Source organism: Amphiura filiformis, chromosome 13 (genome assembly GCF_039555335.1).
Source record: "Amphiura filiformis chromosome 13, Afil_fr2py, whole genome shotgun sequence".
In the NCBI taxonomy this organism is placed as follows: domain Eukaryota; kingdom Metazoa; phylum Echinodermata; class Ophiuroidea; order Amphilepidida; family Amphiuridae; genus Amphiura; species Amphiura filiformis.
Window position 1 is genome coordinate 124,408 of NC_092640.1, and position 20,186 is coordinate 144,593.

At 36.7% G+C, this 20,186-nt stretch overlaps 1 long non-coding RNA gene across 5 annotated transcripts in view; it reads right to left on the bottom strand.

The window, feature by feature from the left end:
- Positions 1–1,252: 1,252 nt before the first annotated feature.
- The window catches only part of LOC140167869 (uncharacterized), a 30,517-nt gene continuing 11,583 nt past the window's right edge, over positions 1,253–20,186 (bottom strand). For 3 of the 5 annotated variants that reach the window (XR_011861077.1, XR_011861078.1, XR_011861081.1), the window contains exons 3-7: positions 19,066–19,203; positions 16,107–16,161; positions 15,179–15,304; positions 12,694–12,743; positions 1,253–4,490 (exon numbers count right to left, since the gene is read on the bottom strand). This is a non-coding gene — a long non-coding RNA (uncharacterized lncRNA). The remainder of the gene's footprint in view (positions 4,491–12,693; positions 12,744–15,178; positions 15,305–16,106; positions 16,162–19,065; positions 19,204–20,186) is intronic. The other 2 variants (XR_011861079.1, XR_011861080.1) reach the window with 1 other exon arrangement.

Consider the following 20,186-nt stretch of genomic DNA (forward strand, 5'->3'; position numbering starts at 1 on the left):
CAACACTTAAAAAACCTCCATAATAAGTGAAACTCATCCTCAACTTCACCCATATCACACACCTGACAAATCCTATCTTCAGGATAAATAACAACATTTTGCAATCATCGACGTATGAGCACTGGTTTACAAAGAGAAGCTCTACCAATAATTGTCATTAAAATTATTTTCTAGATGGTAAGTCTTCTTTAAAATAATCTTAATTCAGATTGAAAGTTGTTAATTCCATCAACCCAAAGTTTACTTGAAGTAATAATGGTTGGTTTCCCCACATATTGAGTATGTTAATAATAGTGAAAATGTGTACATCCATATCAAAATGATGCACTTGTCGGCTGCTGCATGTGTCTCATTTCACATAATAGCTAGGAATAAATACCACACTCACCTCCAAAGTGGAGGTCACTTCAAATCATCCCAAGTAACATGGAGAACATTCTTTAACACTGTTCTTAATTGGGGATGATTTGAAGTGACCTCCACTTGAGATGATTCTGGTATTTATTCATAGCTATCATGTGAAAGTAGATGCATGTAGCAGCTGACAAGTGCATCATTTTGATATGGAGGTATACAAATACTTCTTATACCAGAAGACCATGAAAAAGTATGATTCTATTATCAATAAGTGCTGAGACTGCAAAAGATTTATTACCTTTCATACATTTCATACAGCCATAATGCACTATCTTTTAAAATGAGTTTCAATTTTTTCAAACCTGAATTTTTGCCATATTTGTAATGTTTACACATGTCCAACTTAAATCCAATTGGATTCAGCCAAATTCATTGTGTGTTTCAGATCAACAGAGTAATTTTGACATGTCATATTCAGACATTAAGTCCACCATAGAATTCCACCTAAAATGGCCAAAATAGCATGTGGAGTTTCTTTCACATTACCTTGTTATTTTGGCTTAAAATGGACAGTTATTTCTAATATTTCAGCTTTTGAGTAGAGAATATCAAAATTAAAATGAGATAGAAATTGTACATTTTGTACAGGGCACTATGAGTTTGGAATTTAATATTAAATATTAGTGGAACCAATGTTTTTGGCATACTTAAACCTGAAATGATAAGAATTTGATTGTTTCCATTTTTTTCATGGGTCATAGTCATAGTGGGGGCAAACGTCCAAAATAGTCCCATTATGTTGTAATGTATCTCAAATTATTCCTCTCATCACCGGGAATATAAAAAGTAAATTGTCATAATTTTCTCGATGCTTAGTTCAGGAGTTAAGGTCAAATGGTTCAAATGTCCAAAATTACATACACTAGGTTAAAATTTAAAAATTGGTCAGATCTCAAATTTCACTTTAAGTGCATTTTTGTATTTTCATCATCAGGGTTGTAGCTACAGTGGGTGGTAGAGCCCACCACTCAGTTTTGGAGCCCATCACAAAGCAGCAATTTTGCCATTGGAACCTACCACTCATAGTCCAAAATTGCAAACTTTTGTTGAATTAGTCAAGATTTTGATCAATTTTGACAACAGATTACCATGTATGCAAGATTTTCATAAAATGCCACCCAGCACTCAAAATGTCCTAGCTACAACCCTGGTCATCATGTCCCTTTCAGAGTTCATGCAGCCAAAGTCCAATAGAAATATATACAAGCATAACATTTGACCCATAATTTCATCCGATTCTGAGGTTATAAATTTCTCAAATAAATTATTTTCCTATTTGCCGAGAAGAGTAATTTAAGGCAAATTTCGATTGAATCGGTGCATTTTGAAAATTTGACTTCTGTGCATGAGATATTTTGACATTTGACCTTATTCTAAAATCCTTAACTAAGCACCCTAGTGCATTATGACAAATGACAATTGACTTTTTTTTATTCGTAGCAATGAGAGGAACAATTTGAGGTATATTGCAGCATGATAGGACATATACTTTTCGCCCCATTATGTCCCTCGACCCCCCGTGGGAAGTATAGGGGGCATAGAAAAAAATGGAATCAATTCGAATTTTATCCTTTTTAAAGGTGTAAGGATGTTAAAAAAACATTGGTTTCACTATTATGTAGGAAAACTAGATGCCAACTCGAAAAATTCCAATAGCACCCTGTACTAACTGTGGCTTTTAAGTTTGATTGTTTAAATTAAACATTATGCACCAGAGCTGCAAATGCTAGGCTTTTTAGGTCACTTCCTGATCCACATGTACAATACAATACATATAAAAGAGAAGCATGTGGTATCATGTGAACTACAAGAAAATACCTACTTCAGATTGTTTCCATAAAAAGTTAATTTGTCATGACAGTAATCCATGCATGAATATTTGGTAAATCTGTTGTTTGTGTATTGGTACACATGCTGTCTACTTTTACATTAAACGCTTGATGCATAGTTCATATTTCTGTTTACAAGTACTGTCTATAGATCATCTTTGTCTGATGTGAGACATGAAAAATCTTCAGCACTTCTGAGGACTAATATCTTGAACTCCACCAAAATGCACATTCTTAACATTTAACAGTTACTGTCCTCATATCAGTCACACAATGGACCACACCTTTATAGCTGCAATTTCAGCATAAATATATGATAATCAGAACTCCTGCATTGGCTTAAATAATGGCACCATTACTAGATTTAAATGAACATTCAGAGATCCATAGACCACTTAACCACATTATTTCCACACCTTTTCTGGTTATTAACATAAATGAAGTTGCAAGTTGTGAATTTTGAGACCTGACTGCTGCATTGGTGTTCTTTGTTTGAAGACGCATGTATAGCCAGTGGTATATCTTTTTTTTTAACCCAACTGCTTTTTGCCCAAGTGGATGGAAGGAAGGGAAGAAGTAGGATGAAGAAAAAAATTGTTTTCCCCAACCCAGTTTTGAAACCACCAAACTCACCAACCCCTCGGATGCCAACCACCCGACTAGGGGTAGCAAGCCACGCATGTGACCGTTGCCCAGCCGACAGTTTTGTGCATTAGTTTAGCAGGATTAAGCAATCGGATAAGGTGGGATGCATGGTCTTGCAGTGGCTTTGTGGGCTGAGGTTGTGGTTTGTGTATGGTCTGTATGGTCTAGTAGCATAAGATTTAGGAAAGGGCTACATGTAACCACCAATGGTTCTTAATCTTAAAGTTCAAGTGGCTTTTTGCCTAAGTGGAGGGAAGGGAGGAAGAAAGAAGACAAAGAGAGAAGTTGTGTTTCCCATCCCTGTTTTATACCACAGCGCCCTTGGGTGCCAACCACCACACATGGGGAGCATGTGTGGCCGAGAGAAAAGGTACCTACTCATAATCTATTGGTTGCGAATTCGAGGCCCCCTTGTGTCAACGTGCTGTGACCTTGGGCAAGGCACTTTATCATCACTGTCTAAGGGGGATGGGATGGAGTTGGATGTTTGTAAAGTTGTTTGTTTCAATGTTGCAATATTGGCGCTGATTAAGCTGCTGCCTACAAATTGCATTGTGTTTTTTAGGTGTGGTTAATGTACAATTCTAGCATTTTGACCTGCGGGTCACCATTCGAGTTTGAAATAAAGCTTTTTTTCACCACATAGCAAGCCATGGGATAGCAAGCCACGTGTGTGATCATCACATCCTAATTGTTAGCAGATAATAAACAAGTTTAAATGAAAAATACAGATAAAATTGTTAAATACAGAAAATAGTATAAGTTATAACACTTGTGCTGCGGCTTCTATAATGGAAATTGCATTTGCCAGCAGTAATATTCAAAGTTGGAACAAATAGGGTATTTAAATAAAATGACTCCTAGTAGTGCTAGGGCATGATTTGAATGAGTTAAAGTGAAACTAAAGGGAATGTTTACATGTGTAATTTCTTCAAGGCATTTGAAAGTTATAGTAAGAAGTTGATTAGCCCATCTTGAATGATATCATATGACCTTCAATGTACATCTTTGCCAGATTACATCAACTGATTCGCATAATGCCCATGGTGAGTAAATTCAAAGTAGAACTACAATAAACACTTGTATGATGATGAAGATGATTCCTAAATGTTGCGAACTCAATAGTTTACTCAATAATCACTGCAGACGTAACAAGTGATGAGCCTACACTATACTAATTTATCTGCAAACTGGGTCTTAAAAATGAAAGATGCAGGAGATATCGAGAAAAATGCAAGATGCAGGAGATATTGAGCCATCGGAATGCTCAGAGATAAATGCTGACCTTCTACACTTAAACTAACATCACAATACAAAATTTGTAAGGGATACTTTTTGTGTCCCATGTGTATTGTGGTTGGTGTACTAGTTTCTTTCTGATCTGATGCCACAAGCCACTAAGCTAGCTGGTGCAGAGGAAATGCAGGCCATGTTCATATGCCATCAAATGTGTGTCTTGCCAAGAACTCTCCAATGCTATACAGTTGAATTGACTCCTGGTTGCTATTAGACCATCTTCAGCATGTTGCTGCAACCTGAAAAGCTACACCTTTGGATAGAGAAAAGTTGGATCTCCAGCCACATCTACAGGATTGTCCCCTGAAAACAACAAAGATACATGCAGCATGTTAAAAATGAAAATAAAAACTTCAATTCACAATGTACACACCACACACCCCAGAAAGCATTACACTTACATCGCATACTATATGCCCACCCCTGCCTGTAAGCGCCTCCAATCGAGGACACACATGCCTGCAGTGAATCGACATACCATGGACATACTCATACACACTATGAGATGGCACTATAAGTAGGGATGACCATCATAATTTCATGTTGCCCTTTTGCTACAAAAAGATTGTTTTCTGGAAAGAACTCATCAATAGAAGTATTTTGGTGGTTAAATGGTCAAAATCGGTCAAAAACTTTTCGAATTATGAATTTTCAAAGTTTCCCATTTTGACCGGTCATTGGAACGAAATAAATTGACAAAGTCTAAATATAGACTGGTAAATTAAATTGGTATAAGCATATATTTACCTTTTTATATTTCTTTATTTTAATATATATATGCAAACATGAAACAAGCATATTGTGAAAGTAACAAAGGGGGATCTTATGAAATGGCACTTTACTAGTCAATAGCATTAAGTATTTCTTCAAACCGAGGCACTGAAATCATGCTTTTAGAAAACATTTGCCAAAAATCATCCATAATGGCCAAAGTGGCACAAAATCAAAAGTCCAGGTGAACTTTTTTTCCACAACAATATACACTACATTTGTACACATAAGAAAATACTAATGTACTACAACTAAGGGATTTTCAACATAGGAATCCAAACAATCAAGTACCAACATGCACAGCTTTGTCCTGATATCACTTCTGGGGTTTTAACAAAATGTTTAACCTCTATTGTGATTGGCAGCAGCATAAGGTATCTCTTTGATAGCTGATAATGCCCAGCCATTCAGCAAGTGGCTAGTAACTGACCTTGATCTTGATAGGCTTGAATGAATACTGTCATGTGCTACAAAACCATCACACTCCAGGGACTGGTCACTCCATATGCTACAGGGAGCACAGTACTTTAACAATGGAGTGAAAGACTCATTATTGATTAGGCGCGTATTTTAAAAGTACAGCTCCTGTGCGTGTATAGCAGCAAGTAGCAGCAAGTCAGTGCAGATGGTATAAATATAAGAAAATGTTTAGGGTTGAGATCAGGTGAATAATACAACAAATGAGCATGAAACTTCACATTTATGTTCAGAAAGGTGTCTATTTAACATGATTCGAAAGGTGTTTGGAAATTCCAAAGGGAAGCTGGTGATTTAATTTTTAACCCGAGATCTACTTGTCCGTTTTTTTTTCCTTTTTACAGAGGGTATGATAGAGGTAATAACAACAACTCTGCCAAATTACAGCTCAGTAGGTCAAGGTGTTCACCTGATCTTATTCATCTGAATATTTTGTGCCATTCTGAGCAGTGCTGCACTGGGCCACTGGCAATTAAGCGCACTGTGGCGATGGACCAATTTTGACTCACACTTACAGAAAAACCAAATAAGTTATGATGCTGTAATTTGCAGGATAGTTACAAAACATAATTGGCATTAACATCTCCAATTTTTACAGAAAAATTATGAAAAATAAAAGAATGAGCTCAATTTAGAAATGTCTGTGCAAGCAGTGCACAGTTGAGCTCCCTGCATGTCTATGGGAGTGTTCTAATCAAGTTGATGGTTCATTGGTCATCCCTACTATAAGGGGTTAACCGCCAAGCAATGACATGCTCTAAATAGCATTTTTACATCATTTCCGTCAATCTGTGCCTATCGCCAGACCATGGACAGTCCATGTTTAGGTGCCTGCACACGGTTGGAGGTGCGTTACGACAAATACTGTCTCGTTTGGTAGCAAACACATACTCATCTATATACCCCCTCCCACACACAAACACAGGTCTATAGTTTGCTCAGCTCCTAATCGGCAGGAATTTACCACTATGCTGACAAGCAGACCCAAAGTAAGATGACATTGTTGGCCTGTCTAGTCTATATTGTGTGTTGAATAAAGTAGAATAAACTTAAATGAATAATTTATGATACTTCTGACAAGATTTCACAGGACTATTCTTGAAATAAAATAGATCCACTATGTTATTAGGCCCACCAATTACGAGCTGATCAAACTATATGTGAAAGCATCCCCAAACTGGGCCCTGTTTAATTAGGACTATGCAAACAGGGACATTACTTCCTGACTTTCCCTGGTTAACTGGGGTCATTAAACAAATACACAATTTTTACGACATTTACCCGTTAACATATCAATCCAAAACATATTTTTGATCACTGATAGGAGACACACTTCAGAATTTGTATTTTTGTTATTTGCAAAGCTGGGATGGTCCCGGTTCCACATGAGGTTCGGAGGTGATTACAAATGCCCCAAACAGACAACCCCCCCCCCCCCCACACACACACCCACACCCCTACACCCATGCATTTTTGTAGAGTGCAGAAATGGTGATTTTTCTGAGGGTGTAATTTCAATTATCTTTATCTTTTTACTCTGAGGATTGAACAATTCAAATTTCAAAATTTTGCATGAAATAATATTAACAATTCTGATGAGTATCCACCAACAGATTTGCTTTGGGATTATTTCACACATGTACACATTCAAAAACAAATTTCTGTCACTTTGTTTTGAAGTGCATGTGCGTACAGAGCTGTACAGAGATTCCAATGCAAGCCAGTAGATTAGCGAATTGGTGTGTTAATATGTACCCGCTGAAAAGGTTGTTCTTAAACAACAATGCTGGAACCTGGGGCTTGAATTGAGGGAAGCAAACCCATAAATACCCCTCTAGGACACTTTTGTGGTTCTTAACAATTATAATAGAAAATGAAAATAAAATGTTGATTTTAAGATGTGGAGCCTTTTTGATTTACATGTAACTCCTGGTGACCACTAGCATGACTAGCTAGAAGTCATACATGGGTCACTAATTAAAAATGCTCCGATCTTGTTGAAAGACATACCAAATTACTCATCTGATTAAAAGATTAAAACAATGTATTGTGCTATCTACCGTGCCATCTATTATGGAGTTATTGTACAAAAACCGCATTTTGGGGTAAAATGTCACATTTTTGGTCGTACATGGGTACAAATTTAATTAGATGTCAAATTGCTCTTCATGACATAAGAATAAAAAAAAATGGTATAGAATTTGCCTTCTAAATTATTGAATGAGCAATGGAAGTCAAAGTTCAACAGTAGCCTATGAACCCCTATACAGCCTTTGACCTTGTTTGCCATCTACATTGTATCTCATTTTTGACCCCAAAATGGCTACTTTAGTCAAATTTTGCCCTTGAAAGTTGCCTTCCCTTGCCCTGGCAAAGTCCTGGCTACACCACTGCATAGAAAGTTAAGCAGCCAGAAAGAAAGGCAGAAAGAAGGTAGAGAGTGAGGGAGAGGAGGAGGAGAGGAGATGGAGAGTGAGAGGGGCTGGAAGGAGAAAGAAGAGGAAGAAATGAAGAAAAAAATTGAGAGAAAGAAAATGAAAACAAACAAATGCCCTTTATATTCCAACACATGGGAGGAGGAAACCGGGATGGCCACGCACACTGTACTTAGAGTATGTCCAGCACCTCCTGTGAGATACTGATCGATGCTGCAGCCAAACAAAATGGTTTTGCTTGCCCAAGATCACAATAGTTGGAGAAAACCTGTAGTCACCTGCTCCGTAGCCGACTGATGATGATGCGTTATTAAAGTGCCCAGTCAGGTATATTTCACACCTCGTCAGTCACATCATATACTGTTCTATTTGAGATTTTTGACTTTTTGAGAAAACTGGTGTGTAGCAATGTTTTGGACCTCAATTCTTTCTAACTAATGAGATTATAAAACTTTGATTTTCGTCTATTTGCTGTTTTTTAAGCTTTTGTGTTTCACATACAGCGCTATTTATTAGTATAATAACGACGTAAGCTACTTTTATCCATTCATTAGTATGTATATAATACATACAGATTTATATGGTGAATGATGTGTCACATACAGATCTATTCACAGCTTAATTGCTCTTAAGCAATACACGAATCCCATGGTAATACATAAAAAGAAAAGCATAGTGAGACTGCAGCATAGTCTTCAAATACTCTTCAAATAATATTCGAAGGGTATTATACTGGTTTTATACCATTCAACACCATTCAGCTGAAATACTATTCGATTCAGTTATCTCAATAGTGTTGAATAGTGTTGAATAGTATCATGTACTTGTTGAATGGTATTATAGTATTCAATATATCCCTTATCCAACATGAATGCTATTATAGTCTTCAAATACTCTTCAAATACCATACAGGATGTAGGATTGATTATAGGTCATGGCCAGGTCAAACTATTTCAAATCTAAAATGGCAGTTGAGTGGAAGTGCACTGGCTGCATACTTGTAGAGGAAATATTGGTATTTTTTCATCATTTTGGGTATTGTACATTGTATGTACATGTTTAAATGGTTTGTGTGAACTTATAATGTGCTGTAATCATCAGGTAAGTCATTTGGACCTTCAGCTGTGCACAAAAAAGGAGTAAAAATGTAAGCTTGTATATATATATAGTATATGCATATGTATTCCACATACATTTCCAATTTTGCAGTTTGCACATACAACACCATGGCCCTTGTTCTTGTTTTCATACAGTCAAGCATACATAAATATGCAAGGACTTGCAGTCATTCATTTGATTGATAATTTAAGTATATTGTTATTGCTAGATAATCAAATGTTAAGAATGTGATCTGATGCAACATAAATATAATCCATGTTATTCAAGGGATGATATTTACATGCATGTATTAGCACCAATTGCAATCCCCGCCCCCGGGACCTGGGAAATAGCAGGGACTTAGCCGGGGATCGATGTAACCACTTATTTGGTCCCCACATTATACCTGGACATAGCCGGGACGTATATGCAGATGTAATGCAAAGAAAGGACTGTGGGATCTACCCAGGATGTTATTAAAGAGTTCTACAGACTGTGCAGGGTCGTAAGTGCATGGCCCGGGGTGCATGGGGGAAATGCTGATCTGTACCCATTTACCTGGTCATTTTACCAGCTAGGGCGAATCTATAGGTTCTTTGATATTATTATTATAATCAGAATTCATGCATGTTTTGTGATCTATTCCGGTGGTTGCTCCGGGATCATGGGGCAGGGACTAGTTGCCTGGGGATGTACAAGAAAATATTGGCTGCCCCGCCAGGACTTAGCTGGGACAGTTTCCAAAATTACGTCCCCATTAGCCCCGGGAGGCAGGGATCCGCAAATAACCGCTGCATTAACCCCAACTGAATTATAAGCAGGGGCTTTTTGGCGAGGGGAAAGGAAATTTAGTAAGAAAGGAGAGAAAACTTTTTTATCAGGTGGGGTTTTGAATCACGGACCTCTTGGGTGCTGCAGACAAGCGCGCGACAGGGATCACTAATTGCCACAGGAGTTTACCTTGGCCGGCCAAGCTTTTCGTGCCCCGGGCCCGGGCCGTGTCCATATGTGTGCTCGCATGATGATGCAATTGCATCACATGGCATGTGCTTTTATTTTTGCTGTAGGTATAAGCATGAAAATTTCCATTGTAATTATATGTTGGGAATGCCCTGGCTGATGTGGTAGCCTTCATTAATCTTCAGATCTACACATTCAACTGCCTGCAACAATCTTCAATCAAAATCCTTCCGAATACTATTCATATAGCCTTCGGATACTATTCATCGTATAGTCTTCGAATACTATTCAGTATAGCCTTCAAATAGTCTTCAACTCATTTACATATTTCGGCTCTATAGAAGACTATGCGAAGACTATGCGAAGACTAAATAGTATTCGAAGACTATTCTATAATATTTGAATACTATTTGCTGTATTCAACTGCATTGTAATGATTTGAAGGCTATTATATGTATAGTATTCAAACAGCATTTGAAGGCTATAATATGAAAGACTATGTGAAGGTTATTTGAAGGGTATGTATTTAGGTATAGTCACAGAGTAAACAAAGTTGTTTCACATACATAGCTGTGAGTTTAACATCATACAAGGTCTCAAACAATGTTACCTGAAAGATGGACATGTTAATTTCACCAAAATGAAACTTTCAAGTCTCTTCTTTATAAAGAATACCCTAGCTGTCATGGAAATTCTATCAAGAAATATAATTATAATTAAGTATGAAGCCAAATCCAACAACAGAATTTTCAATTGAGATTTTCTCAAAAAGCATGTTGCGTCGAATAGAACTGTATGTAATGCGACCGACGACCAGCTGCCTAACACAAGTTACCCAATTTCGGAAACTGGATGCTGATTGTACATCTCATAGATATTGATTAGCAACAGGCTAGGGGCCTCATTTGGCAGACCTGTTACTTGCCCACTAAAGCCCTTTTGAGAATGAAAATCATGATAGGGCCTACTAGGCCACACTTTTGTCTGAATTTTAGCCTATCATGCCATGCATAAAATAGAAATGGTGAACCAAATATGGGTGTTCTCTGCAATTTTGAGATCAGAATTTGAGTATTATTGTTGAATGTAGGCTATTGAACTATGCCACTGGATATATGACCTTTGGCTTAAATACTGACTGTTGCTTATAAAAACGAGTTCTGTTTTAGAGTAAAGTGAGTCCTGACAGAGTAAATTGAACCAGGACTCGTGCACTTTTCTCCCAAATTGAGTCCTGGTAAAAGAGCTCTTATTTTCACTCTTGTACTGATCAGTACTGTGAACAAAAAGTGTCTGTGCAAAGGGAACGGCATCATCTTAAAGACACTAAACATAAATGATCAAATAATGTAATCAGTTAAAGCCTTAATGTATGATTTCCGTCAAATTTTGATTTTATTATTCTTTATTCAAAATGTGGAAATAATATTATTAATAACTGTACGGGAAGGGTTGCTGTCCATTTTAGGTTGAAATAACAAAGTAAAGTGAAAGAAATCCCACTGGTTATTTTGGCCATTTAACATTTCTATGGGAGGACATATTATCATAATTTTTAAATTATGATAATATGTCGAATTTTGCTCTATTGACCTACAAAGACAACAACTTTGGCCGATTCCAATTAGGTGCAAGTTGGGACATGGGTAAACATTACAAATATGCAAAAAAATCAGGTTTGAAAAAAATTAACCAATTTCATATTATAAGATCGTACATTATGGCTTTAATAGATGGATAATTTCGTTCAGCATTATTTTGACACCTCATTCGTAATTTTTATGTGACATTTTTCCCCTCAAGTTATACCAATTTGAATGGAAAAAGAGAGCATTTCAGAAGTGACAAATTTTGGCTATTTCTTTCTTTAAGGCAATTCCCACAGGCTTTTCACCTCTTACTCGCTGTGCTCATAGTTAGCATGTTTCTAGAGAAAAGCCTATACGGTTGCCACTTTTAAAATGCTATTTTTCATTCAAATTGGTGTAAGTTGAAAAAATAAAGTCGTATCATGCCAAATGAGGTATCAAAATACACAAAATCTTCCATCTATATTGAATACTTTATTTGGTAATTTAGGTTACTTAGTGTCTTTAAGGTATTGCTTTTGTTTTGAGTGTACAGATACTTCTGTGCGCAGTAACAATCTCCCCCAACTTTTTTCACACCCAGTTAGAAAAACACTCGGCTGTATTCCATGTCTATTACTGTTCACATTTTGCTCAAGTATTACATGATCAAGTTAATATTTTGATAATGATGATGATGATGAATATGATATGATGATGATGTTAATGATGAAGATAATGACAATGATGCTGATGAAATTGTTGATGATCAGGTGCTGTGCGCCACAAATTTAATAAAATCACAAATTTTCCTTGTCGGCCGTGTATTGAACAGGATGATTTTGAAATTTTAAAAAGCTTACAATATCACAGACCAAACAAGTATGTTAATAAATGTGAATACAAAACCACAAAATGGACAAAATAACATGCCAGACGAGTTATTCCTGTAATTAACGCACACACCACTTGATGATGATGGTATTATGATAATGATATGACGGCAAAGAAGATATGATGATGATGATGATGCTGATGACAATGTTGATGATGAAGATCATGACAGCAGATATATGATGATGTTATTATAGCTGCTGTTGATGAAATTTATGATGATGATAATATGATGGAAGAAGATGATGATGCTGATAATGATCAATCCAAAACAATGAGCACTACAATCAAGCAGGAGTTTACCTTCTGGATCCAAATTTGACAAAACTGCTGGGTTAGACAACAATCTGCATCTGAAAAATATAACCATGTGAATGGATAATAATTTTGTCAACAAATTTCAAAACACACCGTTTCTTAAAATGTGCCATATACACACAACAAGTATTCAGTGCTACCCTGGTGGGCAAAAATTCAGTTAAAATGTGTTTTACTCTGGGGTAGGGAGAGAATAATATCACATACCCCCTGACCCATAATTTGGCAACTTATATAATTAAGTTAAACACAACTATAGTCTTTATTTGAAAGCTTCAGAAAACATTTTGAGGTCTGTGCTACTTTAACCAAGAATAATTAAATGATTTTTGAGGGCTAATTTCTGAAGGGGCACATCCCCCTCAACTTTGGAGGGGGCTCATCCTCCCTCATAAACCCATGCATCATGTAAGTTAGACCCACATTTTGAGGTGTGTTATTCAATATGGGGGTAAAAATGTGTGTCAAATGGCTTCAATGAGACTTCTCTTTGAAAAAAAATCCAACTTGTGGGGTGGGAGACATATCCCCTCAGACTCCCCACTCTGTCCTGCAAGCATTGAAAGAAATGATCGAGCAAGACCTTAAAAATATTAACTGTGTGAGTACTTAATTAGCCTGATAGAGTGTATCATGCTCCTATGGTTGTTGTCTGTTGTCTTTGATACTTTTTTTATCAAACTGTGGGAGGAGTTGTGGATTTACCGGAAGTAAGCGCAATTAACAGCAAAAAGAATGAGAGTTGTAGCATTCTATAGCGAGCTTTGATCAAAGTGCAAAATGTGATTTCATTGATTTTCCAATGTTCATTACTGAGTGGAAATTACATTTTGTGAACAAAATAGCTCCATCATTGACGTATGTATTTAATTTTACAGCAGAATTTGAAATATTTATCGGTAGAACTATGGTAGAAAACAGCCCATCTCAAAAAAATTGTGCAAGTGGAAAGCGTCACATGATGCATACATACATACATACATACATACATGAGAGCTTTTGTAACACACCATTTCAAAAGATCACAGCGTGAAAAACCAAAACATATGCAAAATATATACAAGAAACAATTGAAAAACAAATATTTGTGGAAACAGGTGAATTTAAGGCCTGTTTTAAAAGCAGAGACTGTTTGAGCACTTCGCACGTACAGCTCAGACGGTAAATTGTTCCAGATCAAAGGAGCATTGTAGGTAAATGCCTTGTCGGCAGCGGATTTGAAAGTCCAACTGCGTATGATCGGCACATTCAAACGTGTGCGATCTGAGGCGGATCTACGGCCCTCGCGATGATTCTTAAGTTCCAGACAAGATGTCAGGTATTCTGGTCCAATGCCGGCAAGACATTTAAAAATATACAGCATGGCTTTGAAGTTATTCTATCCTCTACAGACAACCAGTGGAGCTGATATAAAAGTGGCGATACATTGTCCCTTTTCTTTGCACAAAAGATGATTTTTGCAGCCCAGTTTTGAAGAGTCTGAAGGTGAGCCATAACAATTGGCACCCATGAGGAGAACATTGCCATAATAAAGTCTGGATAAGATAAGTGAGCGAATAATGTCATTACTAGTATCAAAGTCCAAGAATTGTCTGATGCGGGAGATATTCCAAACGTGGAATGAAACACTGTGTGTGAGTGACGAAATTTGGTTACGCATGCATGGTCATGCTGTTATCGAAGACAACTCCAAGATTTCGGACTGTTTCCAATGGTTCAAATGGCCTCACTTCCAATTTGGAGTGTGACAGCAGGCATCTGGTGGTTCTTACACCAAATATGTCCACAATTGTTGTTCTTACACCAAATCTGTGATTATATAGATTTGTTGACTCTTTGCCTTTCCAAAATGTACACTTCTGTATTTACATGTAGTGCATGAATAATTCAGAAATTATGGCACCCTTACTAATTTACTTCATGTATTTATAAATAGCAATTTTGTGGTAGTTAGCTGCAAAGATTATTCTCAGTGGTAAATCGGGAACGATATAAATCACATCAATCTTACAGCACGGCACCTCTATGTTGTGACATCATTTGGGGAATTAAGCTCCCAATATATATGCATTTTCAACTCTATGAATAAAATGTGACAAGTTTTTTCAACAAAATAATCAATTAATTCCAACAGTGTTCATTTAATTGGATGTTTTGAGATGCAGTGTTGCAGTATTTGCCATCTTATTGTGACATCAAAATTGATTGTTGACAGGTCAACTGGTTCACGCTGACTGTGTTCGGAACCACAATCAAAATGATCACAAGACAAAGTCAATGGGTTGCTAACAGGTGTGCAAACCAGACGTGAATCAGTAACTACTGTAAGGTATGACATAATCACTAAGACTGAATATTGACTATTGCTATCCCTATATTTTTCTTCAAAGTTGTACACTGAAATCAATTTTCTACTGATATACAGTCATACAATGAATAGTATACCTACCTTTTACCCAAAGGTTATTACCTTTCAATCCATCATCCCAGATTGGTGCAGGCAAATGCATTTAGGACAAATGTTAACATGTAAAGAATTACATGTGGGGAGTGAGCAAACATCAGACACAATCTGATGACAAACTGCAACATTGAACTGAAAAAGGAACAAGAAAATAAAACAAACTTAACTGCATCCAGCAGTGCAGAGACATACATTTTAGCACAGGGAAAATCAAAATATCTTTAAAATGTCTGAAAAGTATATCTGAAACTTATACTTATATTTTTACTCGATCTAAATTTAAAATATCCAAAATATTACACATTGCTATGGTAAGAACTCTTTCTTGGACAACATGTGCAAAGAAAACATACACAGAGTTCTATACACTCGATTTCAGAGAAGAACGGCAGTCCCATGATTGACGCGAGCACCCTGTTAATGAGCGACATAGGCAGAGCTTTGTGTGCACAGGCCAACACTTTGACACGTAATTGGCCAATCAGATTATCGGTCTGTTGTTATGATTGTCAGATGATTTAATCAGCCAATCAGAACCCCACTTCCATGTTAATGCTGTGCACGCTCTGAACATGTCACCAACTGCCATTCTTTTCTACCAAAAACTGTAGATTAGGCCATATAGATTGGTGTTTCTGAAATATTACAGATTGACGCTCAGTAAAAAGTTGGATCCAGTTATTTTTTCATAGAAAATCTTTTAAACCAAGGCCCCTACATGAGGACTGAACATGAAACAGGATCTAATTGTTTTGTTTTTAAGCCTTTCCTAATGTATTTCTAAAGTAACATGCCACATACTTTTCCATTTTTCAAAACATAATTTTTCCATTAAGTTGTTTTGGCTAGATGCAAACAAGCTAATTAATATGGTATAATTTTTTCCTGATAGCAATGACAAATTGTACTGAATGATTGAAAATTGTGCACTCACCCACATGCTGATGTTAATCAAGATTGGTGGAATTTTCCCCAGCCATTTTAATAATCTACATACAAATAACAGAAATACAAACAAATTGCATAAGCACAAGAAGACAACTTTAGTGTTGCAAACATGACTGCAATTATGAGTAAACAGCTAAAGATATTGGCCTTGGGTTATCACAAAAAATAACAGAATGAAGCCTAGCCTAGAGAGGTAACAATGACAATTTGGGTTACAAGCTCTGATGATGAATATTAGGGTTGCGAGCCTTGCATAGGGTTATTGGTGAAAATTATGGTTAGCACTGATGAAAATTAGGCTTATGATTCAGTTAGGGCTAGGGATATGGGTAGGGTCACGGTTAGGTTTATGGGCAGGGTGAGGATTATGAGCAGGGTCAGGGTTATAGACAGTATCAGAGGGCATGGATTACTCATCTCAGTCAAGTTAGCTCAATCGATAAGGCGTGCGACTATGGTGCGAGAGGCTGCGGGTTCGAACCCTGGCGGTGTCTAGTACGCTCACATGGAAAAATTGAGTAAGCTTGAAATTCCCCTGGACAGGAACTTACTGCTAATTTGTCTTGTTGTATATTAAACCTGTACGAAACTCGGGGAGCTGATCCTGCATGGTTGCGAAGGTGAATTGTGGAATGTCTAGGGTATGTGCTCTTGAAGCAGTGAAGTCCCTGATTTGCTGTTTAATGGTTTATGGAATGATGGGGAACCGTAGTGGTCAGCAACAACCTGTGAAGTGTGCTGAGGCTTGTGGATCAAGGTCTAGGCATTGTGCCTGTGCGTAGGGCACTGCAAATCACTGCGCTTTTTTTACTACATGGCAACAATATACAGGGTGTAACAATAAAATTTGTACAATTGCATTTTGACTTCTCAGAAAAAATCTAAAAAGAGTTATGGCACAAATGTTATAGGGTCAGTCCATGTCAATTCAACAGATGGCTCCTGCACTACCCTCTCAGAATTTCTTTAAATTTCACTCAAATGTTATACCTATAGCCATTAGAAAAACCTGCAAGTTTTAGTTTCCTAGCCCTTATAGTTTTCGCGTGGTGGGCGATCAAAAATTTGGGGTTTTCACATGTAATGGTAAACTGTTCCAAAGTTCAGAGGCAGCAATAGAAAATGAGCGATGACCATACTGAGTAGAAGATGAGGAGCTAGTTAGACGAAATTGTCTTGACGATCGAAGACTACATGGAGGCGTGTAATGCTGTATGAGTTCTTGAAGATAGACAGGTGCAAGACCATTAATACATTTATAAGTGAGGAGGAGAAAGTTGTTGAGCTGCATATATATGTTTATCGTGCATTAAAAATCAAATAACTGGCACGAAATAATTATAAGTGGTGTTTCTTCTTATATTTAACATGAACTTAATAAGTAATTATGATATTTCTTTAAAATCTGTAAATGAAGTCTGTAAATGAAATTTCTTTCAATTAATCTTATAAAAAATACAATTTCTCATAACCCTGAGAACATTTTTGCATCCACAAGTACAAAACAATAAAACTTAGTTCAGCTGAGATTCGAGCTGTTCTAGGTAACCACTATTGCCAACATTTATGCATTTATTCTACATACTTCTCATAGTTATATGTAATTGTATGCCTTGATGGAAGGAGTGAGTTGAGCTATGAACAATCGTATGGTTTCTGGTTGACTCCATGTGCTACCGAATGTCATTACCATAAAAATATGCTCTTCCAACATGAATTGGGAATTAGTAAATTAGGTTGTATAAATGTCAGTGCTTAGATGCGACTTTCAAAATATCAACGAGATATTCTATTATGTAATCATTTCTACCACTTTGAATACCCCATTGTTTAAAACAAATCACAATTGAGCGCCGTCCAACTGGTCCATGGTTCAAATATATTCAGTCACTTTTGTAACACTTAGACAAAAGTGGCCCAAGCGGTTTTAGACTAGGTTACATAATTGGCCATATCTTCACTTGTATTCTATCGGTTTTATTAGAACAAAGCTTATCTGATGGCTAAAGAAATTATCTTGATAGACATATAAATATTAAACCAAAAACTAAGCGGCATACTTGTACGTGTCATTCTATTTTCAAAATTGTACCAATTTTATTGTTACACCCTGTATAAGCTTAATTACCAAAAATGGTGCAATTTTAAGTTTATCAACTAATTTTCATTCGGTGACAACTTGAAAATTATAGCAAATCACACAGCAGTCACTTTTTTACATGCATGCTCAGACCATCGGTGGATATCAGTGATTTTCTCCAATTTTCGAAAAGGAAATTGTGAAGCCTTGCATGGCATAATGCGTCTATGCTTGTTGCAATGTCACTACATCAGTTATGTCATTTGGCCACCAAATGACCCAACTTCATTCCCCAATTTACACTCTGTAGTAGACCAGTTTAATTTATCATTCCCTTAATCTCTCTGACCTGACCATGGAAAACTCAGCTGATTAAACAGCTCAGCTATCCATTTTTCTCTGGGCAGGGCAGTCACTGGAGATGTGATGTGTTTCATCATAGATTTTAAATGGTTTCATGCATGGAAACGTATGAATTGTTTATCAATAAAGTCTCCAATAGTCACAATTAAATCACCATGTTTATACGCTAAACAGGCAAGAAAACACCACAAAATTGATATGCTAGACATAAAAGTAAACTTGAAGCATTTGAGGCAGTTTGAAAATTGCAATAAAAATGCACCAATAAATGCTTCCCTGATGACTAACTGATGTAAAAGTAAATAGACCTGAAGAATAAACCCTGAAAATCCACACAAAAATCAGGAAAGAAGACATGCATTTGGCTTTAAAAGTCTTAAAATTGGCTGACAATATATGGAAATTTGGCAAATCAGGAATCCCTGATTAATCCTGAAAACATACGTCTTTGAAAGGATCCTTCTTTCTTGACCTGAGAGCTTCTTAGCCCTTTGAAACTTACACTTCCTGCAACTTGAAGATCAGCTGGTGGCAGCCAGTGCAGAGAAAGCAAGAGTCAGTGGGATTTCACAGAAAATTGCTGACTAGATCACCCTATGACCATACAGGTAAATGCCAGATCAAAAATAGCTTGTTGTTTCTGAAATACAAAACATTTTGAAAGCTTAGTAAAATCTTCATAACAAGTAAGATCCTCCTCATGTCTTCTTATATCCAAGCCTAATACTGATTATAAAACATGAATCAGGGCCTAATAATCAGGTGTCCCTGATGAATGGTCTATACCGGGAAAGTGAATTTTCTTAGGTATGAACAGCTTTGCTATTGCCCAACATGAATACTATTATAGTCTTCAAATACTCTTCGAATAATATTCGAAGGGTATTTTACTAGTTTTATACCATTCAACACCATTCAAGCTGAAATACTATTCGATTCAGTTATCTCGAATAGTGTTGAATAGTATCATGTACTAGTTGAATAGTATTATAGTATTCAATATACCCTTACAAAACATGAACATGATGAATGCTATTACAGTCTTCAAATACTCTTCAAATACCATTCAGGAAGTAGAAATGATTATAGGTCATGGCCAGGTCAAACTATTTCAAATATAAAATGGCAGTTGAGTGGAAGTGCACTGGCTGCATGCTTATAGAGGAAATATTGGGATTTTTTCATCATTTTGGGTATTGTACATTGTATGTACATGTTTAAATGGTTTGTGTGAACTTATTATGTGCTGTAATCATCAGGTAAGTCATTTGGACATTCAGCTGTGCACAAAAAAGGAGTAAAAATGTAAGCTTATATATACATATATGTATTCCACATACATTTCCAATTTTGCAGTTTGCACATACAAAACCATGGTCCTTGTTAATGTTTTCATACATATGTAAGGTAGCTTAATTGCAGTCATTCATTTTATTGATAATTTAAGCATATAGTGTTATTGCTAGATAATCAAATGTTAAGAATCTGATGCAACATAAATAATCCATGTTATTCAAGGGACATGCATGTATTCGCACCTGTCAATTGCAATCCCCATCCCCCGGGACCCAGGCAATAGCAGGGACTTAGCAGCCGGGGACCACTTATTTGGTCGCCACACTA